Genomic DNA, 16,455 nt, shown 5'->3' on the forward strand with positions numbered 1-16,455 from the left:
AGGAAGACTTAGGTAGATGGAAAGACATCATGTATTCATGGACCAAAAGTCTTCTTATTGTTAAAAGACTCTCCAAACTGATGAATGGCATTGAATGAATGGCCATGAATCCACAGATTCAACGCCTCATGAGTGAAGGCCACAGCCAAGGCTTGCCTTGCCCAGCAAGACAGCTCCCAGATGGCAGACTGGGTCAGATAAACCAGTAAAAGCTGGAAGGTATCGGGCAGGCAACCAGGGACATGCAGTGGGCACACACAAGAGGGTGAATTGGGAGGTCACTGCAGGGGGAGCATCAGAGGGCTGGTGGGAGGAGACACACTCTCACTGCCCCCTCCTCTGGAATATGTGGGTTTTAAAACTTGGTATTAATTTCCTTTCCAAAAGCCCTATTAAAAATAGACCAAAGAATGGGTTTTTTTCAGTTTGGTATATCCATACCATGAAATATTATTCAGCCTTAAAAAAGGAGGGAAATCCTTAACACTGGCTACAACGTGGATGAACCTTGAGGACGTTATGCTCTGTGAAATCAACCAGTCCTAGATGCTTCCACTTACATGAGGCACCTAGAATAGTCAACATTCATAGAGACGGAAAGTAGAAGGGTGGGAGCCAGGGGCTGGAGGAGGGAGCAGAGGTTAGTGTTTAGTGGGCCCAGAGTTTCAGCTGGGGAAGACAGGGACGTTCTGGAGACAGATGGTGGCAGTACAACAATGTGAATGTGTTATACTTAATGTTACTGTACATTGAAAGATGGTTAAAACAGCAACTTCTATGTTACGTATCATTCCCACAGAAGGAAAATATAGACTAATAAAAAAAATGGACACGAAAACTGCTTTGTCATTCAGTCTGAGTGACTGAGAGAGTGATGATGCTATTGACTGATAGAGGAAGTGGGGGGGCGCGGGAAGCAGGTTTGTGGGGAAGAGGGAATCAGCCTGAGCATCCCTCTGTGTGTGTGTGTGTGTGAGCAGGACTCTGCACCCACTGTCACCCATCCTTACCAGGTGGGTGTTCTGTTAGTTTCTTCACAGGGACACAATAGGCGTGGGACCAGGAGGTGACCCCAGGCCTGCCCCTCCCCCTGTGCCATGCTGGGGTTAGGGTACCGGTGAGCCACCTCTGAGGGTACAACCAGCAGGCACGGGGTGATATGGAGCTTGGAGGGTAGAAGTCAGAGGTGCCTGGGGAAACCATGGGCATGGCTAGGCCCCCAGGAGGGGTGGGGAAGAGGAAGAGGAAGAGGACAGGGGCAGCTCTGGAGGAAGACCTATTTACGACACTCCTTCTTCAAGGGAACTGCTGGCACAGCATCCCCCATGTGCCCAGGGTGAGACCTGGGCCTCGCTTAGCACCTACCCAACAGCTGCCTCTGGGGCCTCCACCAGCCACAGGAGAGGAACCAGCTCAAAGTGACCTTATTCTAAATCAGGCTGGCTCCAGGGATCCCTGTCAACACTCGGGCCTGCACTTGGCAGTGAGCAGCTAGCCTGGAGGAGAGGCACACTTTGCACTGCACTGCAGAGAGCGGGGCGTCTCAGCAGAAGCAAAGACGCCAGCAGGCTGAGCCAGCCAAGGACGACAGACAGTGGGCAAGGCCTCCTGGCGGATTGGGTTTGTTAGGATGGGCTGGGGAGGGGGCGCTGAGCAATTCCCAAGTCATGTAAAACTATATGGGTTTCAAGGAGACGACCACTTCTCAGCTCTAAATGATAGAAGCATCCAGAAGGAAGGAACCAGAGGCTTCTGCCAATTGATCTGGAGACTGGGAAAAAGTCCCACAGTTATTAATAAACGCTGTGTTCTGGGAACTGATTTCATGCACCAGACAAAGGGATTAAAAAGTCGCTGTTGAAGGCAAAGTGGTTTCAGCCAAAGCTCCACTTTCTGTTCTCCCAATAAATGAGCATTTTTCTCCCTGGGATCGCTGAGAGCTGATTGGCCTCTTGATAAATCTGGTGAGCCGGGAGCTGTGCCATTGATTGGCATGGGTATACTTCTGTGACCTCTTAATCTTGCTAGAGTCTCCCTGGGGGCGACACCACCTCAGCCTGCTCTGAGGGTGGGGGTCAAATAGGTGCTTGGGTGGCTTCTGGGAACCAGAGCTGAGGATGTAGCCTCTCAGGGCCCAGGACCCTGGAATCCTGGCAGATAAACACCGTGTTAATTCATCTTGCAAAGTTATGCAATGAACTTCACCTTGTCCAAGGGATGTTGCAGGAATGTTGGCTTCAGGCCTGTTTCCTTGGGGATGTCTAGGCCCAGGTTCAATCCCAGCAAGAGCTTACAAATAAACAGATAAGAGACCCAAGGAAACACTCCTAGAAACAATGGTCATCTCCCTTCACTCACTTACTAACCTGTGAGCAACTTTTTTTTTTTTTTTTTTTGCTGCACCACGCAGCTTGCAGCGTAGGATCTCAGTTGCCCAACCAGGGATTAACTGAGGGCCCCGGCAGTGAGAGTGCCAAGTCCTAACCACTGGATAACCAGGGAACTTCCCTAACCTGTGAGCAACTCTCAGACAACACAGTGCCAGTCAGTTCAGCCACTTTGCAAATGAATATCGAATGAATCGAGTGTCGTCAGAATTATTTCTAAAGATAACTAACCACTACTTACAACTCCCTTCCTGTGAGGATTTACTTCATCTTCTCAGCTGAGGACACAAGAACTACGCTTTTGCCTTGCCCTCCCCTTCCACCACTGGGTCCCCAGTCCCCAGAGCAGGGTCAGCAGCAGGTGTCCACAGGACGGTCATTTCCTTCTGGCCCTGCCACTCACTCCCCTTCCAAGGCTGGCCGGGTTCACGTTTCCTCTGTGAACTCAGTTTGCTTGGTACACTCAAAGGTTCTTCCTCCTTACAATTCTTTTCCCGCAGCCCCTGTGTCTGCTAATGAGAAAGTAGCCGCAAGTTATCTAATTTTCTCAAAGCCTCCCACCTATGCATCTGTAAAAAGCTACCTAGGGGAGTCTCATCCCGTCCGACTCATTTTCCTTCCTGCCAGAAGAGTGATTTTATAAAACACAATCTGAAATGGGTTAAAAAAAAAAAAACAAAAACTGATGTCAGAGGAAGACAAATATCATATGATATCACTTATGTGTGATAAGTGAAAAAAAAAAATGATACAGGAAATTTTCCTGGCAGTCCAATGATTAGGACTCAGCGCTTTCAACTACTGAGGGCCCGGATTCAATCCCTGGTCAGGGAACAAAGATCCTGCAAACCACACGGTGCTGCCAACAAACAAGTAAAATATGATATAGATGGACTTACTTACAAAACAGAAACACACAGACATAGATAATGAATTTACAGTTACCCAAGGGAGGGTGGGGAGGGGTAAATTTGGAATTAGGGATTAACGTATACACATTGTTCAGTCACTTAGTCCTGTCTGACTCTTTGCAGATGTAACATATACACAGTAATGTAACATATATACATTACTGCACATAAAATTGGAGAAGGAAATGGCAACCCCCTCCAGTATTCTTGCCTAGAGAATCCCGTGGACAGAGGAGCCTGGTGGGCTGCTGTCCACAGGGTCGCGCAGAGTCAGACACGACTGAAGCGACTTAGCATGCATGCATGCGTTGAAGAAGGAAATGGCAATCCACTCCAGTGTTCTTGCCTGGAGAATCCCAGGGATAGGGAGCCTGGTGGGCTGCTGTCCATAGCTTCGTGCAGAGTCAGACACGACTGAAACGATTTAGCAGCAGCAGCAGCAGCACATAAAACAGATAAACAAGGTCCTGCTGTATAGCACAGGGAACTATATTCAACATCTTGTAATAACCCATAATGGAAAAGAATCTGAAAAAGAATATATATATATATACATATGCATAGCTGAATCACTTTGCTGTGCACTTGAAACTAACACATCGAGCACATTAGAACCTTGCCGTTTATCCATTCTGTATGCAATCATCTGCATCCGCTAATCACAAACTCCCATCCCATCCCCTCAGCCTTGCAGTCAAGTCTGTCATCCATGTCGGTCTCCACATGTGTTGACTTGGGTCCATGGGAGCTACCTCCCCAGCTTCAGCCTTTAGATAAGGCCACAAGAACACATCCTGGGCTCTGAGCTGACTGCCTATTTTCTCTGAGAAAACGAAGGGCGGCAATCAAATCTACAACAAGATCTCTCTAAATACCTACTAGAATGGCTAACCTTAATAAGATTCTACCAGGATTTCCCTGGTGGTGCAGTGACTAGGACTCCATGTTCTCACTGCCGAAGGCCTAGGTTCAATCCCTGGGCAGGTGCGTAGAATAAAAGTAAAAATTAAAAAAAAAAAAAAAAAGACTCTACCAAGTGTTGGCAAGGATGTGGAGCAACTGTGGACCTCATACAGCACTGTTAGAAACATAAACTTGCTTTGGAAATAGTTTGGTGGGTTTCTACAAACTTGTAATGCATTTATCTCATAATTAGAGATTCCACTCCTGGGTATTTACCCAAGAGAAACAAAAATATATTTTCAAAGTCTTGTACACCGATGTTTAGAGCAGCTTCACTAAGGACAGTAGAAGACGGAAATAGTCCATACGTCCCTCAGCTGGTGAAGGGATAAACTGCTTCATTCAGGACATCACGCAGAGAAGAAGACAGAATACTGGTCCACAGATGATCACGAGAGCATTCTGTCCTGTGAAAGAAACAGACCAAAATGAGTACCTGCCCTACGATTCCATTCATACACACAGGCAAACTCTGGGGTCAGAAATGAGACCAGTGTTTGCTGGGAGGCGGGGGTACCGGGAGGGGGTCGGCAGCAAAGGGGCATGAGGGACTTTGGGGTGAAGGAAGTGTTCTGTATCTTGAACACTGCTGCTTTCACTAGTGTGTGCATTTGTGCAAACTCCTTCAACTGTACACTTAACATTTAAAAAATAAAATAAATAGAATTTCACCATATGTAAAATATCTCAATAAAGCTGATTTTTTAAAATGGTGAAGAGACAGTAAGTGCTTTTAGAATATCAAGAAAGGAAAACTCAATTTACAGTTTTCATCCTTAATTTAAATTTTCACAAGGATGAAACTAAAGATTATCATACTTGGTGAAGTAAGCCAGAAAGAGAAAGACAAATATCATATGATATTACTTATAGGTGGAATCTAAAATATGACAAAAATGAACTTATCTATAAAACAGAAATAACTCATGGACACAGAAAACAAATTTATGGTTACCAAAGGGGAAAAGAGAGGAGGGATAAATTAGGAGTTTGGGATGAATATAGACACATTAATACATCACTTCATGGGAAATAGATGGGGAAACAGTGGAAACAGTGGCAGACTTTATTTTGGGGGTCTCCAAAATCACTGCAGATGGTGATTGCAGCCATGAAATTAAAAGATGCTTACTCTTTGGAAGGAAAGTTATGACCAACCTAGATAGCATATTCAAAAGCAGAGACATTACTTTGCCAACAAAGGTCTGTCTAGTCAAGGCTATGGTTTTTCCTGTGGTCATGTATGGATGTGAGAGTTGGACTGTGAAGAAAGCTGAGCGCCGAAGAATTGATGCTTTTGAACTGTGGTGTTGGAGAAGACTCTTGCGAGTCCCTTGGACTGCAAGGAGATCCAACCAGTCCATCCTAAAGGGGACCAGTCCTGGGTGTTCATTGGAAGGACTGATGCTGAGGCTGAAACTCCAATACTTTGGCCACCTCATGCGAAGAGTTGACTCATTGGAAAAGACCCTGATGCTGGGAGGGATTGGGGGCAGGAGGAGAAGGGGATGACAGAGGATGAGATGGCTGGATGGCATCACCGACTCGATGCACATGAGTTTGGGTAAACTCTGGGAGTTGGTGATGGACGGGGAGGCCTGGCATGCTGTGATTCATGGGGTCGCAAAGAGTCGGACACGACTGAGTGACTAAACTGAACTGAATATATATAAAATAAATAACCAACAAGGATCTATTGTATAGCACAGGTAATTCTATTCAATATATTATAATAACCTATAATGGAAAAGATTCTGAAAAAGAATATATACATGTATATATAACTGAGTCACTCTGCTGTGCACCTGAAATTAACACAATATAAAAAATCAACTTTATTTCCATAAAATAGTTTTTTAAAAATAAACGAATAAATTAACTTTTGCTATTCCTTTATTTATAGATTGGAGGTGGCAAAAAGTATACAGAACATAGGATTTTGGGTCCAATGGACCCAGGGGATGTGCTCTCTTCTGCCAACAAACTCTGAGGTCTGAGCCATTTGCTTAGCCTGAGTTTGAGTTGGCTTGTCTGTGTGGTATTTTTGCATTAAAAATAAAGTCTATCTTTACAGGTATATGTTTTAGGGAACTATAAACAAGATGAGTGGGGCTTGCTGGGTAGAGTAAAGAATCTGCCTGCCAGTAAAGGAGATATGAGTCACAGGTTTGATCCCTGGGTTGGGAAGATCTCCTCGTGTAGGAAACAGCAACCCCACTCCACTATTCTTGCCTGGAAAATTCCATGGACAGAGGAGCCTGGCGGGCTACAGTCCATGAGGTCACAAAGAGTCGGACACCATTGAGACACTGAGCATACACACACATGCGAGAAGAGTATGTTCAAAGCATCTCCCAGGACCTGGCATGTATTCCAAATAATGTCAGCCTTCCCAGCAATAAGTACCATCAGTAAGGTGACATTAAAGTCTGTTTTGTTTCTGAGGGACATGTGAGAAGCTACCAAGCTTCCATCTACCACTGGACAGCAAAGCAAATTTTTAATTTTTTTCTCTGAAAACACAGTTTTTGGAAGGAAAAACGATAAGTTTGCCACTGGGCCCATGTTGCCTGCTTAAAGGACCTGCCTGCTGGATATGTGAGGTCCTTACAACATCAGTTTCTAGACACATGGAGCCTCTGGGAGGATCAATGAGCAGCGACCTCCACGCTCTGCACAAGTGAGTTTCAGGGCCTCCCACCCCCAGGCTGTTAAAACGAAAGGTCAGCATCCTGCTGGTGAGCAAGTGAGGAATTCTTCACTGACACATACCTGCTGGGTGATTTGTTGGCTGCTTTTTCCATCCAGCAGGCAGCTGTGGGTAATGTTTAACCAGAAAAAGAGGGGCTAAATTATTCAAGACATGTTTACAATGCAAACAGGGGGATGGGGAGACTCCCCCATTGGCCACACTAGGGGTGGCAAGAGTCTGTGTGGGCTTCCTTGCATTTTACTAGCAAAACAGGTGTCAGGGACCCCCACCCCACTCCTTGCAGGCTTCTAGAGCCCCTTGCCCTCAGCTTGCTGAGACTTTTAGAAGCCCTGTTTAAAGATAGCAACACCTGCTTGCAGGAGGACCACAGGAGGAGTGGAAGGAGGGGAGGAATGTTCTTAACCACTGTGGTCCCCAAGCCTGGCCACGTCAGCCCAGAAGGACCTGGAACGGCTGGGGACCCCTGCCTATTTTCCAGCATGGTTCTCAGGCTCCCCTCTGAGAGTATATTTTCCAATGCTGTTTGTTCTGATAAAACTTGACTCTTCAAAGCCTGTGGTTATTTCAAAACTGCCAGTTTTTAAAAATCTGGGACTTCCCTGGCAGTCCACTTGAGGCAGGAAGCAGATGGGCCCCATCCCAGGGTTAAGTAATTGGAGATTCATTCTCTATTGACCAAAAGTCCAAGACGAGAATAGCAGGGCAATTAAGGGAGGAGGCTGGACCCTGCACAGACCACATATTTCTCGTTCCCAAAGTCAGGGGACCTTCTTTTCCACACATGCATAGGAAAGGCTCCTCAGAGGCCAAAGAGGAGTCATGTCAAGGGATGTTCTACCCATAGGCCTTTGCAGTAGAATCTGTCTGGCTAAGAGAACACATGGGAGGATCCTGAGATACACCAAATACGGACTGTGAACCAGACAAGTCATAATGATTGGCCAAAGGAAACCGGGAAGAAATGAGGATGTGACTGACTCAGCAACTCAGGGCCTCTCCCTCTGAGTCTGCCCGTGTGTCTCCACACATACTGTACTCTTTTTCTTCCTAATAAATACTTTACTGGCTTCACTACTTATCATCTTTGAGGAAATTCTTTTCTGCAAAGCCGAAATTCCAGGGCCTTGTCACTGACCACGGTCTAGTAGCTGAGATCTGGTGCTTTCACCGCCACGACCCAGCCTCAATCTCTGGTTGGGAACCCAAGCCAGCTCCAAGCCAGTGCAGGCCGAGGCCACCTGAGATCACAGGGGTTAAGACTCTGTGCTTCCAGGGCAGTGGATGTGGGTTCCATCCCTGGTCAGGGAACTAAGATCCCACATGCCATGTGGTGTGGCCAAAAAAAAAAGATGCTTCGTCAGCACATCTTTGGTTATCTGTCACAGAAGCTCAATTCAAACTGCTTTAAGGGGGAAGAAAAGGAAATTACTGGCCCATCTAACTGGAAAGTTCAGGGGATGTTGGGCTTGGCTGGAGCAAGGGATTCCAATGAGTGTGTCAGAAACCCATTCGGCTTTCTTTGGAATTGGTTTTATTCTCAGGCTGGAGCTCCCTGCAGTGTTAAGATGCCCACTGGCAACCCAAGGCTTGTGTGCTGGGAGTCCAGAAGCCTATTCCCAACTGTTCTAGCAGGAGTCCTAGGGAAGCCACTCAAAGCCTGTAACACACCTGTCCGTGTGGCCTGGGCAGGGTCACTCCATTCAAACCACAGGGATCGGTCATGGAGAGAGGTGGTCAATTCAAGACAACTGGGGGGGAGGCAGAAACCACACAGACTGCCCTCACATTCTTTTTCTGTTGAGCAAATACCCAGCATGCTGGCTGTCAGTGTGCTGAATCTCAGGTCTTCCCAGAGTCAGAGTGGCGTCAGATAGTCGTCTGCTTTGCTTTCCTCCTTCCCATTAAGCTGATTAGGCATTTCTCTCACTTATACTGTCTTTAGTCACTCACATATGGCCTACTCACTCACTGGGCACTTCCTGGGCACCTGTTCTGTGCTGTTGATGGCTGGCTGTGAAAGAGGGGTTGGCTGGAGGAGGATAAAGACCCAGTCCCAGGGAGACAGGCAGATAAGTAGTCACCACAGTGGGGAGTGTCCCTCGGCTCCTCACAGCACACACTCACTTCCAACCAGCAATCTGGGCACCATACTGACCTGTGGAGGGGAGCCCTCAGCAGTGGGGTCAGGGATGTAGTCATGGGGGGTATGTTTACTTTGCATCCTCAGGCCAGCCAGGTCTCAGATCTTTCCCATCACCAGGCAGACTGAGGGCGAGGAGAACTTCCTTTCTGGTGAGTATGCATCCATGGTGGAATGCCAGTGAAGATCTCTAGAAGTGAGGGCCAAAGAGACCTCAGAGACTGGCCACCTCGGTGCCTAACTTCTTGGCCTGATCCAAACACCTAGGCTCAGGGAGGCGAAGGGGCAGGGCTGAGGCAGCTGGTGAGCTCCTGCAGGGCCAGGGAGGCCCCGGTCCCTGACTTCCTCCCCAGGTGTCCTGCTCCATCGGCACCCAGGCCCAGGCTTTACCCAAAGTGTCTCAATTTCATTACCTGGGACGAAAAAAAATTAATCCAGTGTGAGAAAAACTAAAAGGCAATCAGAGTGCCATTTCCAAGAAAGGAAGATGGGTTGCTGAGAAAAATTTCCATTGGGCCATTAAAAGAAATAAGAACATAACAAGTAGCTAATATCAATTTAAAAAAAAATAGTGTGTTGGGAGGTAAGAGAAGGAGATGATCAGAGAGCATGGTGCACACAGACAGGGTACCTACAGCTGCGTGCATGTCTGGCATGGGGTCTGCATGCAGCTAGTATCACACTTAACTGAAGTGGAGACACCTGTGTATTGTCAGACACCCCGTTATCTCATGTAGCATTAAGAAATAAAGCACTCTGCCCATTAAACTCTGACATATTAGTGATCATGTCTGTAGTCAAATTCAGGGCATGTAGCTGGATCTCCCTGAGGGAGAGTACAAATCATGAGGACCAAGCACACAGATCAAGGATGCCTGATCGAGGCAGGCTAAAGACTCACAGGGGAGGAATTTATGTTACATAAATTTGGATGCCACGTATCCCAGAAGTTGGACAGAGGCTCCCTATTCATCAACAACAAAACTGTGGTCTTCTCAAATTCATAATTATAGTTAGTAATTCAACACTCTTTTTTTGATAATTGATAATTGGACAGAAAATTAGTAAACATAAAAGCTTGAGCAATACTATCAACTAACTTGACCTAGTTGGAGATTATGGAACAATTCTCTTGACAGCAGAATGGATATTTTTGTCAAATGCACACAGACTATCTACCCATATATATATTACATTATGAGTCATAAAACAGGCCTAAATAAATTTAAAATGATTAAAATCATACAAAGTATGTTATCTTTAGACAATGGAATTAATTTAAAAATCAGTAACAAAAAATGTGGAAAATTCTCAAATATTTGGAAACTTAATAACATGCTCTTAAACAATCCAGGTCAAAGAATAAAGCAGAAGGGAAGTTAAAAAATAGTTTGAATTGAATGAAAATGAAAAACACATAAACTTAATAAAACAACATATAAGTAACATATAATGAAACAACATACAAACTCCAATGCTATTAAAGCACTGCTTATATGAAAAAAAACAAAAACAAAAACAAATTATGGTCTTCTGTGAGCCTGGCTCCTAATTGCCTTGCTCCCTCCTATGGGATCCTGTGTCTTAGCCTTGGCCCTAATTGTCTCAAATATGTAATTCTTGATTAGAGGAATGATGCTTTTCAGACCAAGCAGCAGCATCAAAGTATCTGGAGGAAAATAAAAAGAACATCCTTATGTAGGTGTCAAATTTTTCTAATTTGGAGCAGAAGATGGATGAAAAGACTGATTTGTAACTTCCAGAAGTTTCAGGATGTCTCTGGAAAGAAACATGTAATGAGGATAGAGACATTGAAACTAGGCTAAAGTGGGTTTGTATCCTGACTCCAATCTAAAAGCTTGAGTCTCTAAGCAGAATTAACGTCTGAAGGAGTAATGGCGCTAGAGATTGACTGGAAGAGGATTCCGTGCTTCCTGCCCTTATTCTACAAGAAACAGGGAGAGGGTGGGGACTGTGTTGAAAGAAGGATTTGACTGTTCATTATTTAATTGTTTAATTCAAAACAGAGTAACTTGCATAAACCAAGTGTTAGTCACTCAGTTGTGTCCGACTCTGTGACCCATGGACTGTAGCCTGCCAGGTTTCTCTGTCCATGGGATTCTCCAGGCAAGAATACTGAAGTGGGCTGCCATTTCCTCCTCCAGGGGAATCTTCTCAACCCAGAGATCAAACTCAATTCTCCTGTGTTTCCTGCACTGCGGGCATATTCTTTACTGCTTGAGTCATCTGGGAAGACTGCATAAACCAAACGGATAGTCATAAAACTTCAGGGCTGGAAATGAGCTTAGATGTCCCTTTGCAAGTCACTGCCACATTAATGAATCCAGCTGTCCGTCCTAGGCTTCATCTTCCTTGACCTGTCCAGTGGCACCGTCTTCACTTGACTTCCAGGCCCTCTGTGTCCTGGTTGTCCTCCCATCTTCCTTCGATTCTCCTGCTTTGACTGGCTCCTGCCCCTCACCCTGACCTCCATGTACTAGAGTGCCCCAGCTCCCTCACCACCTCCTCTAGGGCTCACTAGGTCTTAGGACTGTAACCTGAATCTTTGTCTTCAGCTCAGAGGTCTCCACTGAATATCAGACTGTATGTCCAATTGCACCTGTCATCTCTGTAAGTGGCTTTTGGCAGGAAAGAGGTTTCTGCAGGAGGCCCCTTTGTCTTGTTATTAACCTTAAACCAGGCGCCCCCATGATCTACTCAGTTCTGGCCCTAGCATACCTTTCAGATCTTTTAATCACACAATACCTTGTCTAACGTATTGGTTCTTTCCATAGATCAAAGAGAAATGAACAAGTAATTAACAGATGACCAGATCTCTTCCCCAGCTTCCCCTTCAGTAATCTCAGGAATAAACTGTGTAAACAGATAGCATCAGGAGCAGTCCTAGCAGCAGCCTGTACACAGTAAAGGGTGGCAGCCACTCTGACCCCTCATCTCAGTGATTCACTGAGATTACTTCCCTCTTTCCCTTTAAAAACTTTCATGGCCGGACTTCCCTGGTGGCTCAGTGGTAAAGAATCTGCCTGCCAACGCAGGAGACACGGGCTGGATCCTCCAGGAAGATCCCATGTGCCTTGGAGCAACTAAGGCCGTGCACCACAGTTACTGAGCCTGTGCTCTAGAGCCTGGGAGCTGCTACTACTGAAGCCCTGTGCGCTCTAGAGCCTGTGCTCTGCAGCAAGAGGAGCCACTGGAATGAGAAACCCTGGAAGCATACCTAGAGAGTAGCCCCTGCTCAGTGCAATGAGAAAAAATCTTGCATAGCAACAAAGACCTAGCACAGCCAAAAATGAATAAATAAAATTATTTAAAAAACAAACAAACAAACAACAACTTTCATGGCCGAGCAAAATCTTCAGAGGTGGTGTATGGGTACACTGAGCCCACCATCTCTAGATTGCCCTCATTCTGATTAAAGGCAACTTTCCTTTCTACCTACATTTGTCTCTCTCTTAAACATTTATTTATTCTTTTTATGGCTGCACAGTTTCGGGATCTTAGTTTCCTGACCAGAGATTGAACCCATGTCCTCAACAGCGAAAGGACGGAGTCCTAGCCACTGACCCCCAGGGGATTCCCTCGGTCATCGATTTTTGAGCAGCAGCAGCCGGACTTGAGTTCAGGAACATCTCCAGGCAGTCTGATGGGCACCTCTGACTTCCACCTGGCATGTAGCTGCTGGTCCCTGACCTTCCTTGAAGCACCTTCTCACAGGTTTCATCTCAGTCAGTGCAGCTCTGTTTTTCCAGATGCTGTGGCCAAAATAGTTGGTGTCAAACTTCTCTTTTTTTCCCTCTCACACCATGCCAACATCAGCAAATCTGTCTACCTTCACACCATCTCCAAAAGTCGAGCACCCCTCGTCTCTTTCATTGTATCACCCTGGTCCAGCCCACTATGGATGCCCACTGGATGAAGGCCTGGGCATCAACTTCCTCTTGGGTGGTTTTTCAGTCTGTTTTCAGTATAGCAGGGATCCTTTGAAAATGTATACCCACCAGGAATTCCCTGGAAGTCCAGTGGTTAGGAGTTAGCACTTCTACTGCCTTGGTCAGGGTTCATCCCTGGTTGGGGAGCTAAGATCCCGCAAGCTGTGCCACATAGACACCCACCCACCCCCTCGCCACCAAATGTAAATTCACCAGTGCTCTTCGTCTTACACAGGGTCAAGGCTAACAATTAACAATGGCTTCTGAGGACCTGCCCCATCTGGCATCACTTTCCTTCCCCCTCATTCCTCCCACTGCCTTCTTTGCCAACTCTGTGCCAGTTACACTGGTATCTTTTTAAAATTTGATTTAGGGCTACACTGGGTCTTCATGCTTTGTGCAGGCTTTCTTGAGTTGTGACAGTGGGGGCTATCTCATTGAGTTAATGAAACAAATATGATGTACCAGCATTGTTTCAATCACTGGGGTATAACCATTACTAGGACAAAGCTCCTACCCTTAGGAATACTGGTACTTGGAATGGGCTGTTGAAGCTGAATGAAGCTCCAGTACTTTGGTCACCTGATGCCAAGAGTCAACTCACTGGAAAAGATCCTGATGCTGGGAAAGATTGAGGGCAGGAGGAGAAGGGGGCGACAGAGGATGAGATGGTTGGATGGCATCACCAACTCTATGGACGTGAGTTTGAGCAAGCTCTGGGAGATGGTGAAGGACAGGGAAGCCTGGAGTGCTGCAGTCCACGGGATTGCAAAGAAATGACTTAGCAAGTAAACAACAACAAACAAACAAAGAGGAAACAAAAAAGGCTTCTTTTTTCCAGAAACTGGGCAGCTTCCTGGGGAGGCAGCACCCCAAGAGGACGAAGGGGGAGCACTTCTCCAGCTGAGGGACATGGCTGGTGGGGTGGAGCCCAGTGAGCAATTGAACAGGATGGACAGATTGATGTTTCACTCGGTTGGAACAATTCAAACTTTTCTACCTTTTGCGTGTAGTGCCTATTCAGGCAATAACTTAAAATTGAAAAAAATAAAAAGTCACCAGAAAACCTTAAATAATGAGCTAGGTAAGTAACATGCCTTTATATGGCTGATTCTACATTAACATTAAATCAGATAACTAGCTCTGTACAAATATGCAAGGTAGGAAACACTTCTACAATTTGCATTTACTAAACAACTTGCTTGCATTTTTTATTGTACCAGACATGCATTGGCAGTCTTTTTTTAAAGCTAATTAGAAAAAAACCACAATATTTATCATCTAGCTAAGTGTTAAAGCAGAAATAGAAGAAAAATTGACACCTTCCTTCAGAAGAAAAAAATCATCAGTGATGATCCTATACCCCTGCCAAAAACCATCTGAATAGTTTCTCTCTTGGATGGACAATTCAGATTGTTCCCTTGTTTCTCGTCCAAAAGCTGTGCTTCTTCCCTTGACCCAAGGCCACAGCTCTTTCCTCTGGTGCTCAAGTCATAGTAGAACCTGTGAATGGAGCCGCCAGAGACCAGCAGCGTGGCTCAGGGCACATTTGCTGTGGAAACTATGTTTGGCAAGTATCGAATGTCTGAACTTCTTTTCCTGGGCATGGTAGGGTTGACAGCACTTATTCTTAACAGGGGAAATTCTAAACTTGGCCACTTATGAGCACAAAAATGTAACTTCCATAACACAGAACACATTTCCTTCTTTCTGTCAACACACACAGAGGCAGTGCAGGCCACCCAGATACTTGGTGAGCAATTTGTTTCTAAAACAGATTGCTTCCTGAGTCAGGAGAAATTTGTAGATAAGCATGTGAAATATTCTCTGGATCAATGGAGCAGTAACTGAAGCCCTGAACTGAAGCCAACTGAAGCCCTGACTTCCCAAACAATTATGTTTTGTTTCTGTTTTTGTTCCTAAGAGGAAAATGGCCAGAAATATAACACCTAGATAGAACTTGAAAATAATTTCAAATGTTTAGATTTACTAATTGAAATAGAAAAATGTCCCAGGGAATTTCCTGGTGGTCCAGTGGTTAAGACTCTGAGCTCTCACTGCCAAGGGCCTGTAAAACAGGGTTCGATTCCTGTTTGAAAAACTAAGACCTTGTAAGCTGCATGGTGCGAAAAAAGAAAAAAAGCCCCAATCTGTTTATTTTGTGCTTTTAATTTGGGACTCATGAATAAAAAACCTAAATGAGCATAGTGTGTGGACAATAGGAAGTACTCTGAATAGAATGGGCTAAAGATTGTTTACAATGATGACAACAGTAAAGCTAAATTCTCTTGTATGAACTTTTTAAATACAGCCACCAAATTCTAATACACACTGGGGAACACCAAATTATAAAACCATTTTCCCATAATTATTGTCCAATGACCCTAAGCTATGCTTATTCATAACTACACGCAACTTCATAAGCTAGAAACGATCACGGTTCATTTCATCAGTATGTTGTGTTACTGGTTATCTGACATCCTTTTGCGAGTATGTTTTTAACAATAACCAATTACCCAAAGAATGTTACTAAGCACCCTGTTGCTTAAGAGTCATTTCATAGTGGCAGTTTCTATCTTTGGTTGTCTAGAAATTGGTGCTGTGTGGGTGTGTAAAAAGATGCTTCTCAGGGAGGTCATTTCTTTTAAATTGAAATGTAGTTGATTTACAATGTTGTGTTAATCCCATCCATACAACAGTGACTCAGTTATACATATATATACTATTTTTTAACATTAATTTCCATTAAGGTTTATCAGGATATTGAATATAGTTCCCAGTACTACTCAGTAGGACCTTGCTGTTAACCCATTTTACACATAATAGTTTTTCTCAGGGAAGTCTTGTTTAAAAAATAATTAGGGTATAAACCCCTTTAATAAGTTTGCATTTTGCTAGCTTCTTAAACGAACGGAGAGGACTGTAGATTTAAAGCGCCTGGGATCTGCTGCCATCTAGTGTTAGGTTGCTGATAGCTGCTTCAAAACTGAGCTCCGAAGAACGGAACTTTTCACCTCCTCCCACGCCTGCCCCAGTGCCCCACTTCTGCCTCCATTCCAGTCACCAGCCCATGTCAGCACAAAGCTTTTGCGTCTTTCCTTTTTCTCACTGTCACTAACAATCTAGCTTTCATGCCCATTTTGTTGGAAGGACGTCAAAAGAAGTCAGTTGAATTGGCTCACCATATGCTATTTCTGGGCAAGTTCTTTAAGCTCTCTGGGCTTCAGTCTCATTGTTCAGATAGGAACAGAACTGCCTAACTTCATAGGTTGTCCTGATTAAATGAGCTAATACACATGCAAGGATTTAATAAATGTTCATTATCATCACACATCTATCAAGCCTGAGTCCTTAATGGAAATACAAATATTGAAAATAGTCTGGGGAATTC

This window comes from Bos javanicus, chromosome 2 (assembly GCF_032452875.1).
Source record: "Bos javanicus breed banteng chromosome 2, ARS-OSU_banteng_1.0, whole genome shotgun sequence".
NCBI lineage: Eukaryota > Metazoa > Chordata > Mammalia > Artiodactyla > Bovidae > Bos > Bos javanicus.